Raw genomic sequence first — 20,721 nt, 5'->3', positions numbered from 1 at the left:
TAGAAAAATGCTAAATAGAGGTATGGTTTTATGATAATTAGGCAGTTTCAGGATGAGAAATTTAACGGACTGAAGGTTCAGATTCAATATTCCCTAAATTGTTAGGGACTTTTTTCCTTCTCTCTCTTTGCTCTTCCTTTCCACCTTTCATTGCCATTCAACATCTCAAGATACTATCAAGAATGTCCATGTTATTGGGGGGGGGGGCATATTGATTGATGGCCTATGATGGAAGGACAATGAAATGAGTTCCCAGAATAGGAAAACCCTCCCATATTGTAGCCACGTCCCTGGGAGTAGAATTCAACGCAAGAGTGGCTTGAATTTTGATTTGGCCAGTGAAAAACTCCATATGGATTGATACAGATAGATTTCGACTATAATTGAGTCCCAAATTGCTGTTAATAAGTGAGAAAGCTAGGTGAATTCCCCACCCATGTTATTACCTTTCTTGCCATATTTGTTAATTGAATCACTGTAGTTGTTGAGTTGGCTGCACGGTTGTGAAGTGAATCTGGCTTCCCCGTTGACTTTGCTGGTCAGAAGTTTGCAAAAGGGGATCACGTGACCCCAGGACACTGTGACCATCATAAATATGAATCAATTGCCAAGCAGCTAAATTTTGTGTCAGCTTTCCAGCAACCCTCCATTCCGCCCAATAACTCTGAGACAGACATCTTCTCAAAGGTTCCTTTTTATTTGGATAGTAACTTGTCACATCACATGGCCCAATCACCATCCATCCCAAGTTAAGACTTCCTCTCACTTATGCGCAACACAACCTGACTGATCAGAAAAAGAATGTTATTATGTCTAACTAGATATACTCCAATAAATTCCCCCACACACAAACACACTTTCCCAATTGCAGATGTTGCAGTGTGGGAGCATATGAACTCAATATGGCTTCCAAAGCTGCCATTTTGATCATGTGCCCACGGGGATGCTAAGTGTGAAAAATAGTCATAAGTCACTTTTTTTCAGTGCCATTGTAACTTCAGATGGTCAGTAAACATTGATGTATACATAACCTGTACAGATATATTGAGATATATTGAGGACTATCCTGTATAACTTTTATGGATTATTTGGTAATATGAAACTGTATTAAGAAAATCAATAATTTTAATCTGATCTGTATGGTTGATACTTTTAATAAAAGTAGACCTTGTGAGGGGTTAAAAAAAAGAAGGCAGAAAATCCAGGCCCCAAATGTTAATGTTAATGACTGATAATGACTATGTGCTTGTAGAGATATTTTCATCACTTAGCCTGCTTTCTTTTCACTTCTATAATGGGATCTACAGTCAGTTGTTTCTGATTATTCTCTTTCTGTACAAATGGCAGTTCACAGTTTGTGAGCATGGCTGACCTTTTTAAATAAAGGTACTCTGAGACAACTTTTATTTGCTTAAGTAATTGCAGAAGAATGGAGCTTTTGAAAGATAAGTTCGTTTTTCCATTGTGCTTTCCTACTTGGGAGCTAAAAAGGAGGGGGAAATGTATTCTGTGTAAATGTTTGGATAAGCAAATGCTTTCTAGAGTACATTTGAAAAAAAAAAATCACATGAAACAAACATATGGCAAAAATCTTACGATAACAAGAATAAATGGTATATGAGAAATTGCATAGGAACATTTAGTCTAAATATTTACATATATGTTCTATAGATATATTGACATATTGATTGTCACAAGTTTTGGTCAAGTATTCTGCCATCTTAGATAGACTAAGAATTTAGTTTGAGATCTTTTCCATGTGAATCAGTTTCCCTCTATTTTAGAAATTAAAAACAGATCCCCTACTGCATTGGAGTCCAATAATTGGGCAATTACATGATTGCTAGCCTATAGCGATAGACTTATATACTGCTTCATACTGCTTTATAGCCCCTTCTAAGTGGTTTTACAGAGTCAGCCTCTTGCCCCCAATAATCTGGGTCCTCATTTTACCGACCTCGGATGGATGGAAGGCCGAGTCAACCTTGAGCCAGTCAGGATCAAACTATAGACAGTGGGGGGAAATGCTGAAATTACATTTTTTGTTTTTGATAGAAGACAATGTTTGTAGCTCAGGGTTGAACTGGGGGGTCCTTGGTGCTCTATGAGCTTGGTGGCTTTCTTGCAGTCACTTCATGACCCAAACTAGGTAACATTATCAGTGCTAGTAAGTAGGGCTTGTTTGTAAACTAGTTTGTGTATAAACTATTGTGGTAAACCATGTTCTAGGGACATCTGCAGGGTACTGTCAAAAAATCAAGTTGGCGGCTGCAATGGACTGATTGAAACTTAGCCCATCTTCTACATGTATCCCACACATAATACACCTAAAACATGGCAGCACCTTGATTGTGCCTATATGACCACCATATTGTCTTTTTGTTACATTCTTCAGACACTCCCATCACATGCTCACCTTCATTTACCTATAGATAAGCATCTAATAGTAAGAAGAATATGGAAACACTTGGCTTGTGGTGGTAATTATAACAATGAAGGAAAACTAGTCAAATCTATTGGTAGAAGAACCCAGCAGCAAGGAGAAAAATGTGAGTGAATTTTTTTTCCATTCTCATGATTAAATGTTTCCATCACAGATGAAATATTGAAAAAGCAAATGCAAATTAGGTGAAGGAAAGTGAACTAAAGGGTCTTGGGTAATAGGAAGGAAGCGAGGTCTCTGGGTGATTAGATGGCTTCTTGTTTGACTGCTGTGTGACTGTTTTGTATTTCTGAGGTTTTTCCATCCGGGACTTCTCTTCTTCACCAAGATCTTCTGGTGGCCTATATCTCCATAATCTGTATGCATGCTGCAGTAGCTGAAGATGCTGATGAATAATCCATCTTCAGAGTTACTTCAGGTGTTTCTGGTGGAATATCAATCTTTGTGGCTCAGCATGGAATCAGTCATGCATCTCATTGGGTTGGCACAAAGCCTTGGCTGCTGATAATGATTTGTTCAATGAATTGTGATGAAAGATGAGGACAGGTTGAGACTTCAACAAAGAGAGAGAGAGACTGCTTACTTCTCAGTGAGGAGCGAGAACTCCTAAGTGACTAATGATTTGAAATTTAAGCTTGTAGGCTCAGAGAGTTGGAAAGAAAGCTGGTACAAGGATTACTCTGTTCCCATTAGTACTTGGGAACATTGAAAGTCTCCTGCAAATGCACCAACTCATTGGAGCCTCAAGCCAAATAACCTCAAAACTGACTGGTAGGACTCTCCAGAATTTCAGACACAAACCCTTACTCCCTCTCCCAAAGCTAGAGGAAGCAGGAATTGGAACTAAGAATTTTAGCATGCAAGCAACAAAACAAAACAAAACCCCATAATATTTAGATAGGTTTTTGCTTCTCTCAACCCATGATCTCCTCAGAGTTAGGAAGAGTAAGGAAACCAGATTTTGATTAATGCTAGGTTGAAGATTTCTTACAATTTGTTAGACTTAAAGTTTCCTTTCTAGGAGCCAATTATAGCATCTCCCCAAGAAGATAGCTGAACTGAGATAGAGACTGAGAGAGACTTACCCAGAACCACCTAGAATGCATAGGTTGATGTTTATTTGAATGGGGCTTTCCCTGTTTTTCACATTATTGTAACCACTACTATACCATACTATAGTTCCTCCATTCTCTTTCTCGCTTTAGATTTTGCACTGGTCATTAGTCATATAAAATTCTGTTCCATTCTACTACCCCATGCAGGCAGTTGTGAAATATGAGAAACCCTTGATTTTAATGGATCTGGAGTTTGCAAACTTGGGATTTAATTGACAAAATCTTATGGATGTGGCTTTTGTGCAGTTTTCAGGCAGTAGCAAATTTTGTACCAACAATAGACAAATTTCATATTGGGCAAATCAGTGTGGACAATGTTTGGTTTTATGCAAAACATGTATTTGCTGTTATTACTGAAGTTGACTTTCTTCTGTAGGAATGTCTTGTCACATCCCCCAAAATAATATTTACCATTTAACAGACGTTAATACCCTCCATGGCTCCATTAATTTCAAATTTATGGCAGAGGCAAGGATTAGAAGAACAGGTGAATTCATGCTCTTAAAAAATAATACGTTGTGATTAGCAAGACAGTAGAGGACAGGGGGCCCTGGTGTGTTTTGGTCCATGGGGCTGCAAAGAGCTGGATCTTAGCAACTGAACAACAACAATATTGTGATTAGACTTTTCTCATATTTTGCTTTTATTCCACAAAGATATTAAACAAACCTGGCAAAAATATATTTCTTCGTAGCTGTAATATAGCGTTAACAGAATTTGAGGCTGCAGGGCTGGCAATAAAATTTGCTAATTAAAAAAATAATTTTTCAATCAATGTATGTCTAAAGAAGAGGTTCTTTGAAATCCACATTGTTGATGTGTTGCAGTGTTGTTCTCCATTCAGAAGATTTGCACGATGCCTTTCTGAGCCAAAATGTCTAAGGTGATTTCTCGCAAAAATGTGCTGTTTGAAAAATGGCTAAATTAGGATTTGTACACACCATGATATACTACCATTCAAGAAAAGTGACCATTCTTATGAGAGAAATGAATGTACAATCTGTGCAACCATTTTTAAGGAGCTTTCTGCCTTGTTTGCGTTCAGCGTATTCTGTGATATGCACAAAAATATAGGCATAGTTTTCATCAAATTCAAGTTGCCATCTTGCTTTTTGGGGATGGAAGGTTCAAAAGATTGAATTATCCAAAAAGGATAAAATATACATTTTTATCTTGTTTCTGCACATCTTAGGAAACCCGAATCTCAGCTTAAGAGCAGCTCAGTGCAAGAACAGAATAAAAAGCCCAGAGGAAAGGAATTTTCCTTATTCCTAACTTTACTGAGTTTGAGTTTACTTTATTGATTAGCCCTTGGGCCATATCAAAGTGCAGAGTTCCAGACACAAATTATTTCTAAAATCTGATAAAAACAATTTTAAAATGGAATTGGATAAAATGCAATTTAAAATGAAATTGGAATAAAATACAATAATTTAATATATAGATAAATCAAATATGACAAAATTGTATTTCGGTGTCACCCCTACATCCTGCCCCAATCTGGCCCACATATGCCAATCTCAACCGAACCATTTTGCTTAAGTACTGTGCTGTGTTAAATGTTATTTTCAGATTCTGGCCACACATAAAGTAAGTTGTTTTGATACGGGGATCCCAATGGGTCATTCTTTTGTTATATAGACCAAGGTACCAGTCTTTTACCCTTTTATATAAGCAACAATTAAATAGGATGTGTTCTCCCTAACTTTACTGAATATTGGCATATCTGGGTTTCCCTCCCCCTTTTCTTCAATTAATTCAATTGAACTTTTCCTTTCCTCTCCCCCACTTGTGTCTCCGCTTCCGTCTTAACTTTCTTTCTACAATGTCATTTGTAATTCCACGAAGTTAATATCTGATTAGTAAATACGACGATGAAAGATTTTTAGCTGCAAAGAAGCTGCCACTTACCAGTCGGCAGTGACTGAAAAATTAGGTTCAGCTCAGTAATAATTGATGAAAATGGGCTCCTTTCTTTCTGCCTCTGATTTGCTTTGAAGTTTTGACTTAATAATGTAAACATCACTTGTTTTCTCTGAATTGCCTTCTGATTTGTGAAGTGCCCAGGCCTGGGTCCCTTTGTCTCAATTGTCTTTGCCTCTACAAGGTGGAATGCAAAGGAGGGAAAAAATATTTCCCTGCCTGAAACGGACTTTGGGAAGGTAAGCCGGAAGGGGAATCTTTGAGATTTAATGGCAATGCTGAGTTATGCTTTCGTGGGAAATGATCTCCGATGGAAAATAAGAGTTATTGGAAGCATTATTTGGAATGATCTGACACCAGGGGATTGCAACGTAAACTATTTAGCAGAATGGAGGTGAAGGGAGAGAGAAGTTTCCACCATCTTCATCTCTTTCCAGGTACTACTTTCTCCATAAGTCTGTTCCTTGAACAGGTGAAATTATTATTGGTTGCATAGTCAGCCACATGTTGAGACTGGATTTGGAATTTTGAGCCACTTAGCAAGTCCTTCCCAAGGACCCAAAATAGACAGAGGTTGTTGTTTTATGGTGTTAAATGTATGATTGCAGGAGTTAAGCTGTTCAGAGTAAAGCTGCCTTTTTTAATAGATTAATTTTGTCAATGCCAGTGGTGTTCAACTGGAACTCCAAATGTTTTGGGATTGCACCCAAGGCACCTATCCAGGGGTGGCATTCAGCAGGTTCTGACCAATTCTGGAGAACTGGTAGTGGAAATTTTGAGTACTTCGGAGAACCAGCAAATATCTCCACTGACTGGAGATTTTACAGTATTCTTCCCCTGCCAAACACACCCCAAGCCACGCCCACAGAACTGGTAGTAAAACATTTGAATCCTACCACTGCACCAATCATTTTTAGTATTACCTTTGCTTTCCTTAGCCTCTGTTGTCCTACTTCTATTTGCAGATTTACTTTGTGGTTTTCTCCAGTTCTTTTCTCTCTTCTGCTGCCTCCAGGTATTCTGACTTCTACCAACCATTTTTTTTTCTTCCTTATTAACAATTAAGTCTAGAGTGCTGGTGCATGCTTGTCTGTTTGAATTCTGAAGTTCCCTGAGCATTTTAGCTTCTTCGTGCTCTATTATTCTCTTATTTTGGGGTCCCACCAGTTCTTGCTTGCAGGCAAATGGGATTTCTTGCAGATCTTCCAGTGCAACATTATTGCTGCTGTTGTTTGTAGTCAATCTGTGGAATCTTCTTTCAGTAACTAACTAGAATATGTACACTGTTTCTTTGCAGAGTGGGCATTTTCTATCTTTTCAATTATGACTTTATATGCAATTGTACTATTGTTTTTTTTAAAAAAATATATCTCTCAACATCTCTGGTCAGTTGATAAAAAAAATTACAGTACATCAATGTAACAAGATGGCAAGCAAGATGTAACGAGGGATCTTACTGTTCCTTGCTGAAGGCCTGGGTGAAGAGCTAGGTCCTTCCTCACAACTCTTCTAAAAAAGTGGAGGAAATCGGGATTTCAGGGAGAACCTCATTCCAGATGTCATCCTGATGAACCTAATCCCATTCCTTCTGATTTAGTCTCCCTTCAATTCCATGCCTATACCCTCCTGTTTGGAATACTATAGCAAACCTTCCCAAAAAGAATAAGTGGCAACTCTTAACTTTCCCACCAGCATTACATCCTTAATAAAAGGGGCACAATGTCTTCGCGGTTACAGATGCTGAGCTTATCATCCAGAAAGGTTCGAGACCTGAGAGACACACGGTGGGGTGAGCTCCCGTAATTTGCCTCAGCTCTGGCTGACCTAACAATTTGAAAGCATGCAAATGTGAGTAGATAAAAAGATACCACCAGTGGGAAAGTAACTGTCAAACTCTGGACTGGTGTTTGCCATACCAGGGGAGGGACCCCAGCACAGAAGGTGGTTGGTGGAAAGACCTTTCTATCAGAGGCTGCAAGTGGCAAGCAATGCAGAGCCGACAAACAGCTGATCCTGACAGAAGTTAGGCTGGCCGACAATCAGCTGATCCTGACTGAAGTTAGGCTGGCCGAAAATCAGCTGATCGAGTCTGACGGTAGCCCAACAATCAGCTGATCGGCCCTGCTGGATGATTGGCTGCTCCAGTGGGCAGAAGGACATGGCTCTAGCCTTCAAAGGGCGCTGGGAGATGGAAGCTCCCAGTGCTAACTATATTCCTTTTTTTTCTAATTGATGGAACTCACTGTGTACTGGCTGAATAAGCCCTTTTGGAACCAGTGGCATCCTGATTGTGGTTTAGGTCTAGAGCTCAAACCTTTGAGAGGTACTTTGAGCATAGCAGCATTCTGTGCACCTTGATGTATAGTCATGCTAGTTACATGACCACAGAAGGGTCTTGGAACACTGCTGGCTCCCTTAGCTAAGAAACACAGATGAGCACTTCCCCCTAGAATCAAACATGACTGGACAGGGGAAATCTTTACCTTTCTATGCTGGTGGGCTGCTTTCAGCATTGCAAACTTGGTTGATCAGTAAGATCACTCAATAAGACTATATACAGCCCCTGGTTGCCATATGATCATTTGCTTGAACACTGACTTCTCTAAGGCAGCATCTACATCTGGAACGCTCTCTTGCATGCAGCATGTAAGGAAATTACTCTTATATCCTGTAGGCATCTGACTCTTTTAACGAGGCCTCTCTTTCATGAATGTTGGATGAATCATTTCTGCCTTCCATCCACAGCTCCGTGATTTTGTTTCCTTTAAAAATGTGGGATATATATATATATTAGGGTAAATCACCTTCAGAAACACTTGTACATGGGAAATACATTACATCAAGGAATAATAGATCACTAAAATAAGGTAGTCTGCAGGCAGGTTGTGATTACAGTTTTTTTTTTAAAAAATGTATATATTTGAGTGTCTAATTTAGCCCATACTCATATGTGACTTCTTAGTAGGGTAGATGGATACCACATTGTACAGAGTTTCCTGCCCATCATATATTCCAGGCTGTAGAATATGGTCCTTGGTGAAATTTGGTTTTTCAATTCTTCTCCTGCTTTCTGGAGAAAAGGGCATCTATTGTACAATTTTATTCATTCTCGATTTACTTCAATGGTGAGAACAATTAACCAGTGGAATGGCTTGCCTTCAGACGTCGTGGGTGCTCAACCGCTGGAGACTTTTTAAGAAGAGCCTGGAGAGGCACTTGTCTGAAATGGTAGAGGGTCTTCTGCTCAAGCAGGAGGTTGGACTGGATAACCTCCAAGGTCCCTTCCAGCTCTTCTATTCTATGTTCTGTGTTTTACCACTTAACGTGCTGGGGATCTGTTGATGGTTTGTTAAAAGTCTTGGTGCTAAACAGTGAGATTAAACCTTAGGAATGCCTTATTAATATTCCTTCTTGAAACTATTGGGAGAAAAATCCATCTAGTTCAGTTCCAAGTGGAGAGAAAGACACCGGACGCATGGAGGGGGATGGGAAAGATGGTTTAATGGAGCAGAACCATCAAACACAGAATCTTGGTGCATCTGACCACATGGAGTGGAGAGTGAGGGTTATTTATTGGGCCTTGTCTTTGAGCTTCCTGTTCCTGTGGCAAGAGCATGTATTCTATTGGTTGCTATTAGACTCCCATGGGGCTATGCAAGGGTCATAGCTGATTTTGTAGGTTATCTGAGTCAAGCTTGGTTGAAGCTTGGGCTGATGCAATGAAAGGGCTTGTTGTGCAGTCCCTATTGTGGCTGAATAGCTTTTCCCTGAAGAATATTCCCATCATCCTGGAGCTGAATGGCTTTTGTTTTGTAGATAGGCTGGCCTAATCTTTCTTAACGGTCACCAAATATCTGCTGGGGCAGGGAGTTTCTGTCTCCCTTAAGATTTCCATTTCTCTTTAAGAGGAAATACACTATTCTGCCTTTTTAAATATTTCTCAAGATATTTCATTCTTCTAGGAGGGACGACTTCCCTCAAAACCTTCATGCTATGTCACATCGCAGCCTTGAAAAGTAGAAGAGGTTGATTCCTCCCAGGCACTTCCCTTTTCCTTTTTTTCTCCGTGGCATCCCTGGAGCTCCGGTGAAGAAAAGCCTCCCTTCCCAAATAGATGGCTTTAGGAAATGTACTCGGGAATTAGTGTGTCAAGAAAGCTAAGTAAAGTTGAGGAAGGCTGACAACAGTGAGCAAATCTCGATGGGTGTGATAGAATTCGGCAGGACAAGGGCTTCTAAAGGAGGGTGGACTGCAGGAAAGAAAGGCAGAAAGAAATCAGCCCAAGAGTGGTGCGTGAAGTCAGAGAGGCCACAATAATAAGGGGTTAAAGGAGACGAGGAAGAGACAATATTGACAAGCTGCCTTGAAAGACCTACCTTCCACCTTTCTGAGCCGCTGCACACTCTATCGAACTAAGCCTTATGAGCACAGAAAACCTCAAGAGACTTGGTTCTTTACTCATAAAAAGGTGTATTGGGGCACTTCAGCTGAATCTCTTCTTGAAGAAAATCTTCCATACAACCCCCCCAAAAAAAAAAAAAGATTGTGTAAAGCCATTTCTAATGATCACGCATGAAAAGGTCTGAAATGGTCTCCTTCAGTAAAGAACGTGACTTAAGTTTCTAAGTTATACCTGGGGAGATTCGATTCGATTCGATTCTGTTCTGTTCTATTCTACTTTCTATTCTATTCCATTCCATCTCATTCTTCATTCCACTTTCTATTCTATTCTATTCTACTCTACTCTACTCTACTCTACTCTACTCTACTCTACTCTATTCTATTCTATTCTATTCCATCATATCCCATCCCTTTCTATTTCTATTCTCTATTCTATTCATTTTATATTTTATTTTATATTACTTTATTTTATTATTTCCTTTCATCATCATCATCATCATCGTCGTTGTTGTTGTTGTTGTTGTTTTATTTTTCTTCCTTTCCCCTAGGCCCTTGTATAAAATTCCAGAGGGGTATGTTGGCATGAGAGGAAGACGCACTCTGGAATCTCAGGACACCATATTGTTTGTCTTCCGGCTCTACCAGAGCAGCTAACTTTTCCTGAATGGAGACCCAGAAGCCAATGTTTTTGATACCAATAGATCTAAGGTGACACTCTCGATTGCCATGTAGCAAATGGCCTTCTTGACGCGTCCATGGTTAATGTTAAGGATTGTCCCAATACAGGAGATTCTTTGTAGCTCAGGGTCGAAATGAGGGGTCCTTGGTGCTCTCTGAGCTTGGCTGTTTCCTTGCAGATGTTTCATGACCCAAACTAGGTTACATCCTCATTTGCTGCTAATATTGATAGCGCTGATGATGTTACCTAGTTCAGGTCACAAAACATTTGCCAGAAAACAGCCAAGCTCAGAGAGCACCAAGGACCCCTGAAAGTGGTTGCATTCTGCTCTAAGTCTAGGGCAGAAAGGATCCAAGGTTTGGCTCTTCAGAGCTTTATACAAAGGGCAGAATGAAACGAGAGCAGATGAAAGAGTCTTCTGAATTGGTAGCTGTTCTTTCAGAGGAGGTGGCAGTTTGGGGAGAGAATCACTCTGGAGTGTTCTAATGAACTGTGAAATGAACATCGTGTCAGTTGCCGAGGCAGATGGGCCCAGGCCATTGCAATTGCGATGAGGTTGGTTTTGCCTGGGAGCCATCACAGGTAATTTAAAGATATTAACGAATGCCGTTAATTAGCTTAACAGCATCACTAGTCCTAATGCACAGCCAGATAAATAATTCCTGCTGTGTCAAAACTTCTCTTACAGAATCTGCAGGATTGCTGGGAGAAAGAATTGGTGCACTCACCACTGGAGGACTTACTGCAATGCACTTTGTGGGGGGGGGAGGTGCGTTGTCTTTATCGCAATCCTTGTCCTACTCAAAGGACACAGCTTCCTCTGCCAGAGGAACAGAAAGAACTAGTACACCTGGATTCTCCTTCCCTTCATCTTGAAAACCAAAGGCTTAATTAACCTTCGTCCTCTCTGATCTTGTATCCCATTCATTCTCACCCGGAGAAGTAGATATAGCAGATTCTTCCAAAGGTGATAATATAGGCATGCTGGAGGGTGAGGGAGGAGGAGGAGGAAGAGGAGGAAGGGGGGAGGTTATTCAGGGATATCATGGGCCATGTCTCTCCACATCTTCCAATCTTGCACTACTTCTTAGCAATAGCACTTAGACTTATATACCTCTTCATACTACTTTCCAGTCCTCTCTAAGCGGTTTATGGAGTCAACATCTTGCCCCAACCATCTGGGTCCTCATTTTACCGACCTCGGAAGGATGGAAGTCTGAGTCAACTTTGAGCCATTGAGAATTGAACTGCCGAGCTGCAGGCAGCCGGCAGTCAGCAGAAATAGCCTGCAGTTCTGCATTCTAACCACTGCACCAAGATGGTTCTTCTTAAGAGTTTTTCAATGCTTTGGTTGGTATCAACATTGATGGTGTCCATCCCTCAAACTAGTTCATATCTTGTGAGTGGCAAATGTATGGAAGTTACATTAATAAAAGGGCAGAATTCCCCACTAAGTTCCCCCTGTGCCTGTGAGTGTTCCCCATTTAGACCAAGCATAAAATGAAGGGGTCTCCTGCTGTGGTGTAACCCAATAAGATTGTGATCCTAAGCTGCTTTTTTTGGAAAATCAGGGGGTTTCTTTGCATTTAATACATGTGAAGGGTTGTGTGGGGTTCCCCCATGAAGAGGGAAATGGTGTGATGGACTACAGTGAAGCAGCCTTTTCCCAGAAAGGAGGGAGCACATGCCAAGGAGAGGGGAGAGGGAACAGGCAGCACAGATAGGAGCTGGATAGGAGACAGAGGAAAAGAAGAGAAAGTGGAGTAGAATAGAAAATGGAATAGGAATAGGAATAGGAATAGGAATAGGAATAGGAATAGAGTAGAGTAGAGTAGAGTAGAGTAGAGTAGAAAATAGAATAGAATAGAATAGAATAGAATAGAATAGAATAGAATAGAATAGAATAGAATAGAATAGAATAGAATAGAACAGAGGGTAGAGTAGAGTAGAGTAGAGTAGAATAGAATAGAATAGAATAGAATAGAATAGAATAGAATAGAATAGAATAGAATAGAATAGAATAACAGAGTAGAGTAGAATAGAATAGAATAGAATAGAATAGAATAGAATAGAATAGAAGAATAGAATAGAATAGAATAGAATAGAGCTGGAAGGGACTTTGGAGGTCTTCTAGTCCAGCCCCCTGCTCAAGCAAGAGATCCTATCCCATTTCAGATAAGTGGCTGTCCAGTCTCTTTTTAAAAGCCTCCAGTGATGAAGCAACCACAATTTCTGATGGCAAGCTGTTCCACTGGTTAATTGTCCCTGCTGTTAGGAAGTTTCTCCTTAATTCCAGGTTGCTTTTCCCTTTGATTAGTTTCCATCCATTGTTTCTTGTCCTGCCCTCTGGTGCTTTGAGGAATAATTTGACCCTCCCAATAAATAAATAAATAATAAAATAAAAATAGCCACTCCCTGGACTCTCCCAGGGTCTGTCTGTTAGGGTGAGAATTAAGGTAAGGTTTAGTCTTGCAAGATTCTGTTTATTTGATGTGAGCAAAGAATGAACCAAACTTTGGCTGGACTGTTGTACATCATATTTAGGTTGGGCCTGACATCACATCAAAATAAAGCAACAAATTTATTACACTTGTCATTATTTTGGCACTATGTATCCTAGACTGCACCTCTCAATAAGGGAGAAGATGTATTGCTTTGCTGTACAGATGATTGCTGTACAAGCGGCCTCCAGGTTTATTTGTGTCTGTCTGTTATTCTTTCATTGTTTTACAGTGGAGCAGATGGCCTCTATTAAATGATAGTTAATTTCAGTGCATCCTGTGCGAGATGTTAGTTTTGCTCCGGGTGAGACATCTGAGATTGTACCATCACAGCTGCTTGCTCTCCTCTTCTCTGACCTCAGAGGGACAATCCAAGGAATCTCAACATCCCTGGAATAGCATCCAAGGGGCCATAATAGCACTTGGTCGCTACTAAGAGTTGGGATGGTTCTGAACCAATCCATTTTGAATGCAGCCAACGAAGCAACAGGCTCTTAAATATGTAACTTCTGAAGAGTTCTTATAAATAGACTTTTGATGATAGCCAGTGGGAGGACCTGCTAAGCGAAACTAGATTTTTTTTTAATTAAAAAAAAAAAAAGTTCTGCAAATGCTTATTTTTACAAAGCTGAAATCCTCAAAGTGAATTTCTCAGGTTTATCCTTGAGCAGAAGTTACCTGAAAAGTTGAAGGAAGATCACAAGAGATTCTGCATTTGTTTGAGGAGCTCTGATAACATGGTTTCCTGAAGGAGTGTATTCCTTGAAGATACAAGCAGAGGGACTGCCAAGGCAGATCTCCGCTGGACATCTTGAATGTTCTGATGTTCAGTCAGAACCAAAGAAACTTCTTTGATGAGAAGCAAACCATCTTCCTCAAGGAAAAACAAAATCCAGTTGTAAGTCTGTTGAGATTCTTAGTCATCCAGGTCATGCTGTCTACGAAGAATATAAATCCTTCCATTCCCTACTATCCTGTCAGAGTTGAAGAAGCTTCTTGGATGTGAAATAACACTGTTTACTTACTCTTTCAATTGATTTTTGGAGTAAAGACCAGGGGTGTTCAACCTTGGCCACTATACGACTTATATCCCAAAGATGTAATTTTTTTCAAGAGACAACTGGACTATTTTTCTTCTTCTTTTGAAGATGTTTTGCTTCTCATCCAAGAAACCTCTTCAGCTCTGACAGAATAGTGGGGATAGTTGTCAGAGCTGAAGAAGCTTCCTGGATGAGAAGCAAAATGTCTTCGAAAGAAAAAAGAAAGTCCAGTTGCCACCTGAAAAAGGACCTTTGGGATAACCATGACCTGGATGACTGAGAATCTCTACAGACCTTTAGCTACACAATTTGAGATGAACACCCTTGGAATGGTATGGGAATAGGAATGGATTCCCAGAGGGGAAAAAAAATGCAGACTACAGAAACCAGGAGCACCACTCAGATGACCCCGAGGAAACAGATAAACCTCCAAGTGCATGAACAACCTTCTAAAAGGAGGCAAATGACCAGATGTCTTGCAAGGAGTATAATTCCTTCCATTCCCCACCATCTAGTCAGTGCCTGAAGAAGCTTCTTGGGTGAGAAGCAAAACGTCTTCAGAAAAACAACAAGAAGAAAGTCCAGTTGCCTCCTGAAAAAAACACCTTTGAGACAACAATAACCTGAATGACTGAGAATCTCCATAGACATCTCCAGTGGAAAAATGCAGTTGGTGACTGAACATATCCTCGTCAATCAGCTGATACTGTCATGACCTGCCAGAGCAACTGATACATAGGCTGCCCTGATTCCAAGCATCCAATGATTGATGCCTGCTATCCATCACCTCCCCTCCTTCTGAAAGTCGCCATTTGTATCCACTCTAGATACTTATCTCACAAGTGGAGCAAGCAGAGCTTATCTTTTTTTTTTCCTTGGCCCCTTCCATGTTAAAAAGAAATCATCTCTGTTATTTACTTATTTCTGTCACCGGGCTCGTCAAATCTATTTCCTTATGCTTCCAATTATCTTTTATAGAGATCAGCTGGAGGATAGGACGACCCACGATGACCTCGGGATTATTGGATTCATTACAGAGAAGGTTCCTTTGCGAAGCAGGCCCAGCATTCACCCTCTTCGTAGGTTTCCACCCCTTGTTATTTTGCCATCTTCACCGTTTCAGACTCAAGCAGCTTCTCCTCCCCTCCTGCTCTGAGTCACTGGTGCTTTATCATCTCTGTCCCGCTGCTTATTTCTTCAAGGCAGAAAAAGTCTCCTGCACTTCGTGCAATCACTTTCTGACTGCCTAGAAATATTTAACATTTCTAAAATGAGAAGGAATATTTATGAGGCTCACACAACAAAACCGGGAGACTGTTATTTTGCTTGTGTGGTTACCCCCTTACATGGGGGTAGCTACCACCAGCCTAACAAATTCTCCCACTTTTATTTGTTTTTTTTCCCCCAGTGCATATTTATTCCATTTCATGGGGGTGGGAGATTTGGTTCTGGAAATCGTTTGTGGAAACAATTTCTGGGTTCTGCTCAGGGAGATTTCTGCTCTAGAGGTGCCAAACAACAACAATATCGGCAACAACCACCATTGAAAAAACTGCCCATTCTGCAACGGTCTCGTTCTTCTGGTTTCATTCATTTTTTAATCTTGCATGTAGCAATAACAATAGCACTTGGACTTATGTACCATTTCACAGAGCTTTACAGCCCTCTCTAAGCGATTAACCGAGGCAGCCTATTGCCCGTAACTAGTTGAGTCCTCATTTTACCCACCTTGGAAGGATGGAAGGCTGAGTCAACCTTGAGCCAGTCAGGATCGAATTCCTGGCAATTGGCAGAATTATCCTGCAATACTGCATTCTAACCACAGGGAGGGAGGGAGGGAAGGAAGGGAAAGAGCACTTAGCGCTTAGACTTATATACTGCTTCACAGTGCTTTCCAGCCCTCACTAAGCAGTTTTACAGAGTCAGCCTCTTGCCCCCAACAATCTGGGTCCTCATTTTACCCACCTCGGAAGGACAGAAGGCTGAGTCAACCTTCAGCCTGCTGAGATTCAAACTGCCAAATTGCAGGCAGCCGGCAGTCAGCAGAAGCAGCCTGCAGTACTGCATTGTAACCACTGCGCCACCGCGGCTCATGTAGGTCATTATTGGATTAGACATAAAAATATTTGATTAGATTAGACATAAAAACCAATAATGTAGGACATTGTTCGTTTTTAACATTTACACGCATTTGTAAATGATGTCTGAAAGTTGATGAAAATCTGGCTGGTCTCCCTTGGCCCTGAGGCAGGATGATGGGTGAAGCCTTATAAATGGTTTATGTTGTCTCGTCTAGTTGTTTAATGGGTGCAATTCAAGTGTTGAGTCATTCTTCTGACATTTTATTACGTAAGGCTCCTGAGTCGGGTGGAATCGAGCAGCCTTTAAATCTATGTAAACAAATAATTTAATAATCTATGCAAACAACTTAGTGTAGATTGTCTTTACCTCATGGTCACATGATCAGAATTCAGCTTCTTGGCAACTGATTCATATTTATAATAGTTGCATTGTGCTGGGGTCACGTGATCAACTTTTGCGACCTTTTGACAAGGAAAAGTCGTCAGATAAGCTAAATTTACTTAACAACCGAGCCACTCATTTAACAACTGCAGTGATTCACTTAACAACTGTGGCAAGAAAAGTTGAAAAAATGGGGCAAAATCCACTTAACAAACACTTAGCAACAGAAATTTATTGGGCTCTATTGTGGTCGTACATCAAGGAAATAAACTCAGAAGCTAAGCAATGTTGGTCTTCGTTAACATCTGGATGTCAAGCCATCTCAGAAACCCAGGGCTGTGGCTAAATGGAGATATTAAAAAAGAAAAAAAATCCAAAGTCAGTGACAAGGTATTTCCATAATGTTGCCCAATAAAACAATATGGATGAAAGCCGCAGGAGATGAGTTCGACTCAAAAATTAATTCCCTTTATTATTTTTTTAACCAATAATAGGTAAGGTTATGGATTCCTTGTTTCAGAGCAAGAGTGGGCTTCTGGTGGTATGAACCATTCTAGTTTCATCCAAGTTGGTATCCACAACAGATAAGCTTTGCAAAAGGCTGGAACAGAAAAAGTTGGAGGTCTTCTAGTCCAACCCCCTGCTCCAGCAGGAGATGCTATGCCATTTCAGACAAGTGACTGTCTAGACTCTTCTTAAAAACCTCCAGTGATGGAGCGCCCATGATTTCTGAAGGCAAGCTGTTCCACTGGTTAATTGTTCTCACTGTTAGGAAGTTTCTCCTTAATTCTACACTTCTTCTTTCCTTGATTAGTTTCCATCCATTGTTTCTTACCTTGTTCTCTGTGCCTTGGAGAATAACTTGACTCCCTCTTCTTTTGGGCAGCCCCTCAAATACCGGAATACTGCTATCATGTCACCCCTAATTCTTCTTTTCTTTAGACTAGCCAAACCCAAATCCTGTAACTGTTCTTCATATGTTTTAGTCTCCAGGCCTTTGATCATCTTAGTTGCTCTTCTCGGCACTTTTTGCAAAGTCAACATCTTTTTTTGTAATCTGGTGACCAAAACTGGGTGCAGTATTACCAAGGCTTGATGAAGTAATGCTAATTTTGATTCTATACCTCTGTTTATACAACCAAGAGTTGTGTTAGCTTTTTTTGGCTGCCAACGGATACTGCTGGCTCATGTTTAAGTGATCGTCCATGAGGACTCCAAAGTCCCTCTCAGAGTTACTGGTTTTGAGACAGGTTTCTCCTGATTTGTACCATATTTCAAGTTCTATATAAGCTGTATCAGGGAAGCAGGTTTTTGTTTTGTTTTTTCAAACCAAGTAGAATGAAAGAAACCTCAGACTGGTAGCACCTGAGCAATACTTGTGTGAGCATCCTTTTGTTACTGGCAAAAGCTCTGTGGGATGACGGATCTGAACCAGCAGGAAATGGTGTCAAGCATAGTTGTAAAAACTGCTTCTCCAATCGCTGTGTTCTGTTTGGAGCAGCAGGGGTTACTATTCCCCTTTTTCATACGTCGGCCTTTTTGGAGAAGAATGGGCAAGGTTTTACACCTGTGTTCCTGCGTTTTCCTTGGAGCTGAGAGCTGCAAATTGACTGGTTAACCAGTGTTGGTACAGTGGGAGAACCCGTGAAAATTTCAGGTCAGGTTGCAGGGAGTTGTTCAAAGGACAGTCAAGAAAAGAAAGCAAATGCTAAAAACTTTTGATATCCATTGTTTAGCTCTTGGTGGGTTTATTTCTGGGTATCTATTGCAAAAGTACGCTCATTTAGGTGATGTGTCCAACAACTACAACCTCCGAGGGTCTCTAAGGGACAGGAAAAAGATATCTGTGACAATGTATTTTGCCCAAGACTGTCTCCAATCTTACAGAAACAATTTAATCCCTTCTATTGCCCTAGGGCTAAATCAGAGAACATAGATTTGCAGGCTCAGTTTATTAAGCTTGTGAATCTGAATATTCTAGTTTCCTAGGTGTTTAGCTACCAGGCATATGTAACACTAGTTTTGTGATTCCTTGCAGTAGAAGAGGAGAAAAAATAATTGAGTGTTTGGTAAGTCCATCATTTCCATCAACTGTCATTCAGGATAAAACAACCTGTTTCATTTTCAGAAATAACACCTTGAGTTGTGAGTTGTAACCATCACAACCAGTAGAATAATCGCAATGAAGGTTGCTGTTCTTTGGGTCATTTGGTTGTTAATCAGCAAGGGCAGTTTCCTTTGGCTGCAACAAAAAGAAGTTTACTTTTTAAAAAGGCATTTTAATCCCAGTGTTGTGTTATAGCAAGAAAAGAAAAAAAAGAATCTTTTCTTTCTAACAAGGAGTTATTTTTGTTAATTTTTTCAATATCCAAACACATTAAATAGCCTTTTGCATACACGCATATTTCTTTAAAGAAAACCCAAAAAGTAATCATGTAGAGTATTTGACAAACTAAAAACAGCAACTGAAAATTTGGTTGGAAGCCCTAAATCCATTTCCAATATTATCTGTTAAATCATCCATAAATCTTAAATATCCCGCACTTGGTAAACTTAAACCAAGCTTTCTCAAAAGCTTGCCTCCCTGGAAAATATCTGAGTTTTTTTTCCCCCATAAAAGCAAATATATTTTATGGCCTCTTTTTGCAAATACGTTCAAAGTTTGCATATTTCTCTTCCACATCATGACCATCCTAACAGCAGAGAATGTAAAATAATGGGGAAATTGTCAAGAAGAGGGGAAAAAAATAAGCGAACTCTCCCGATTCCAGAGAATCTGCTGAATAATTTATCATACCCATGAACCACATGGGTGAAATGCCATTCAGTCCACCCAGAAATGATTGACAGTTGGCCCTACCTAAAAACACACCATTCTGTTAAGATAGGCTCTTTTTATTGTTGTTTTAGCTATATATGAAAAAGAAAGAAAAGTAGAAATGGGAAATTAGGGGAAGGAAAAAGAGAGGGGAAAAGAAAATGTAAAGTACAAGGGAAAAGATGAAAAAAATTGTTGACTTCCAAGTCTTTTTATCACAATATAAAAAGAGTACTTTTCCCTGTAAGTTCAAAGAATTTGAAAGAATACAGTGAATCTTGTTAATATAAATGGTGATAGTTTACAAAGATTGTTAAGTGCAAATAGAAATATGTACTATTTCCACGGCAAAGAAGAGAAAGCAGAAATGGTTAAATCGATCATTTTATTCAAAGAGGAGAATATATTTAAACGTATTTTTCATTTAGATATCACTTTGGAATATTGTGCTTGTGATGAAATGAAACTTTGACTTTGGTTCTGTCTATTACATAGATTTGTCATCGTAAAAATGGCTAGTTATATACTAACATGTAAAACAGTGGGAGAATTCAATTTTTTTTTTACTACCGGTTTTGTGGGCGTGACCTGGTGGGCGTGGCAGGGGAAGGATACTGTAAAATGTCCAGTCAGGGGTGGGATTTGCCGGTTCTCCAGACTACTCAAAATTTCCGCTACCGGTTCTTCAGAGCTGGTCAGAATCGGCTGAATACCACCTCTAGTGTAAAAGCAAAAAAAAGTTGAGGCTGGAGAGTTTTAAATCACACCGTTCAGACTGCAAAAATGGAAGAGACCCAGAGTCAAAGACATCGTTTTTCAAATATTAGAACATTAGAATAGAATAGAGTCCAACCTGCTCAAGCAGGAGAACTTATACCATCTCAGACAAGTGACTGTCTAGACTCTTCTTAAAAGCCTCCAGTGATGAAGCAACCACAATTTCTGAAGGCAACTTCTGTTCCACTGGTTAATTATCCTCACTGTTCGGAAGTTCCTCTTCATTCGAGGTTGCTTCTCTCCTTGATTAGTTTCCATCTATTGTTTCTTGTCCTGCCCTTTGGTGCTTTGGAGAATAATTTGAGCCCCTTTTCTTTGTGGCAGCCTGTGATGACCCAGGATGGGATACAAAAGAACCACAGTCACAAAAAAAAACAGGTGAAGCCCCTTTTATTCCTTCACTTCGCTTCCAAGCTCCAAATATCCTTGACCGGAGACAAAAAAAAAAAAAAACCTTCCCACACAAGCAGTTACAAGAAGGAGGAAATGCCGTTTAAATTATAAAGAGTAAAAAACAACACAAACCAGGCAAGATGAGGGCTTGAAGATGTCCACAGATAT

General features: G+C 40.1%; 1 protein-coding gene across 2 annotated transcripts in view; it reads left to right on the top strand.

Annotated features, from left to right (window-relative positions):
- Positions 1-20,721, top strand: part of LOC113441897 (opioid-binding protein/cell adhesion molecule homolog) — a 766,143-nt gene that overhangs the window by 720,498 nt on the left and 24,924 nt on the right. The window lies entirely within an intron of this gene.

This window comes from Pseudonaja textilis, chromosome 9 (assembly GCF_049901715.1).
Source record: "Pseudonaja textilis isolate UNSWEBS1 chromosome 9, rPseTex1.2, whole genome shotgun sequence".
NCBI classification, from domain to species: domain Eukaryota; kingdom Metazoa; phylum Chordata; class Lepidosauria; order Squamata; family Elapidae; genus Pseudonaja; species Pseudonaja textilis.
The sequence above is the reverse complement of the archived record's forward strand: the minus strand, read 5'-3'. Positions and strand labels throughout refer to the sequence as shown.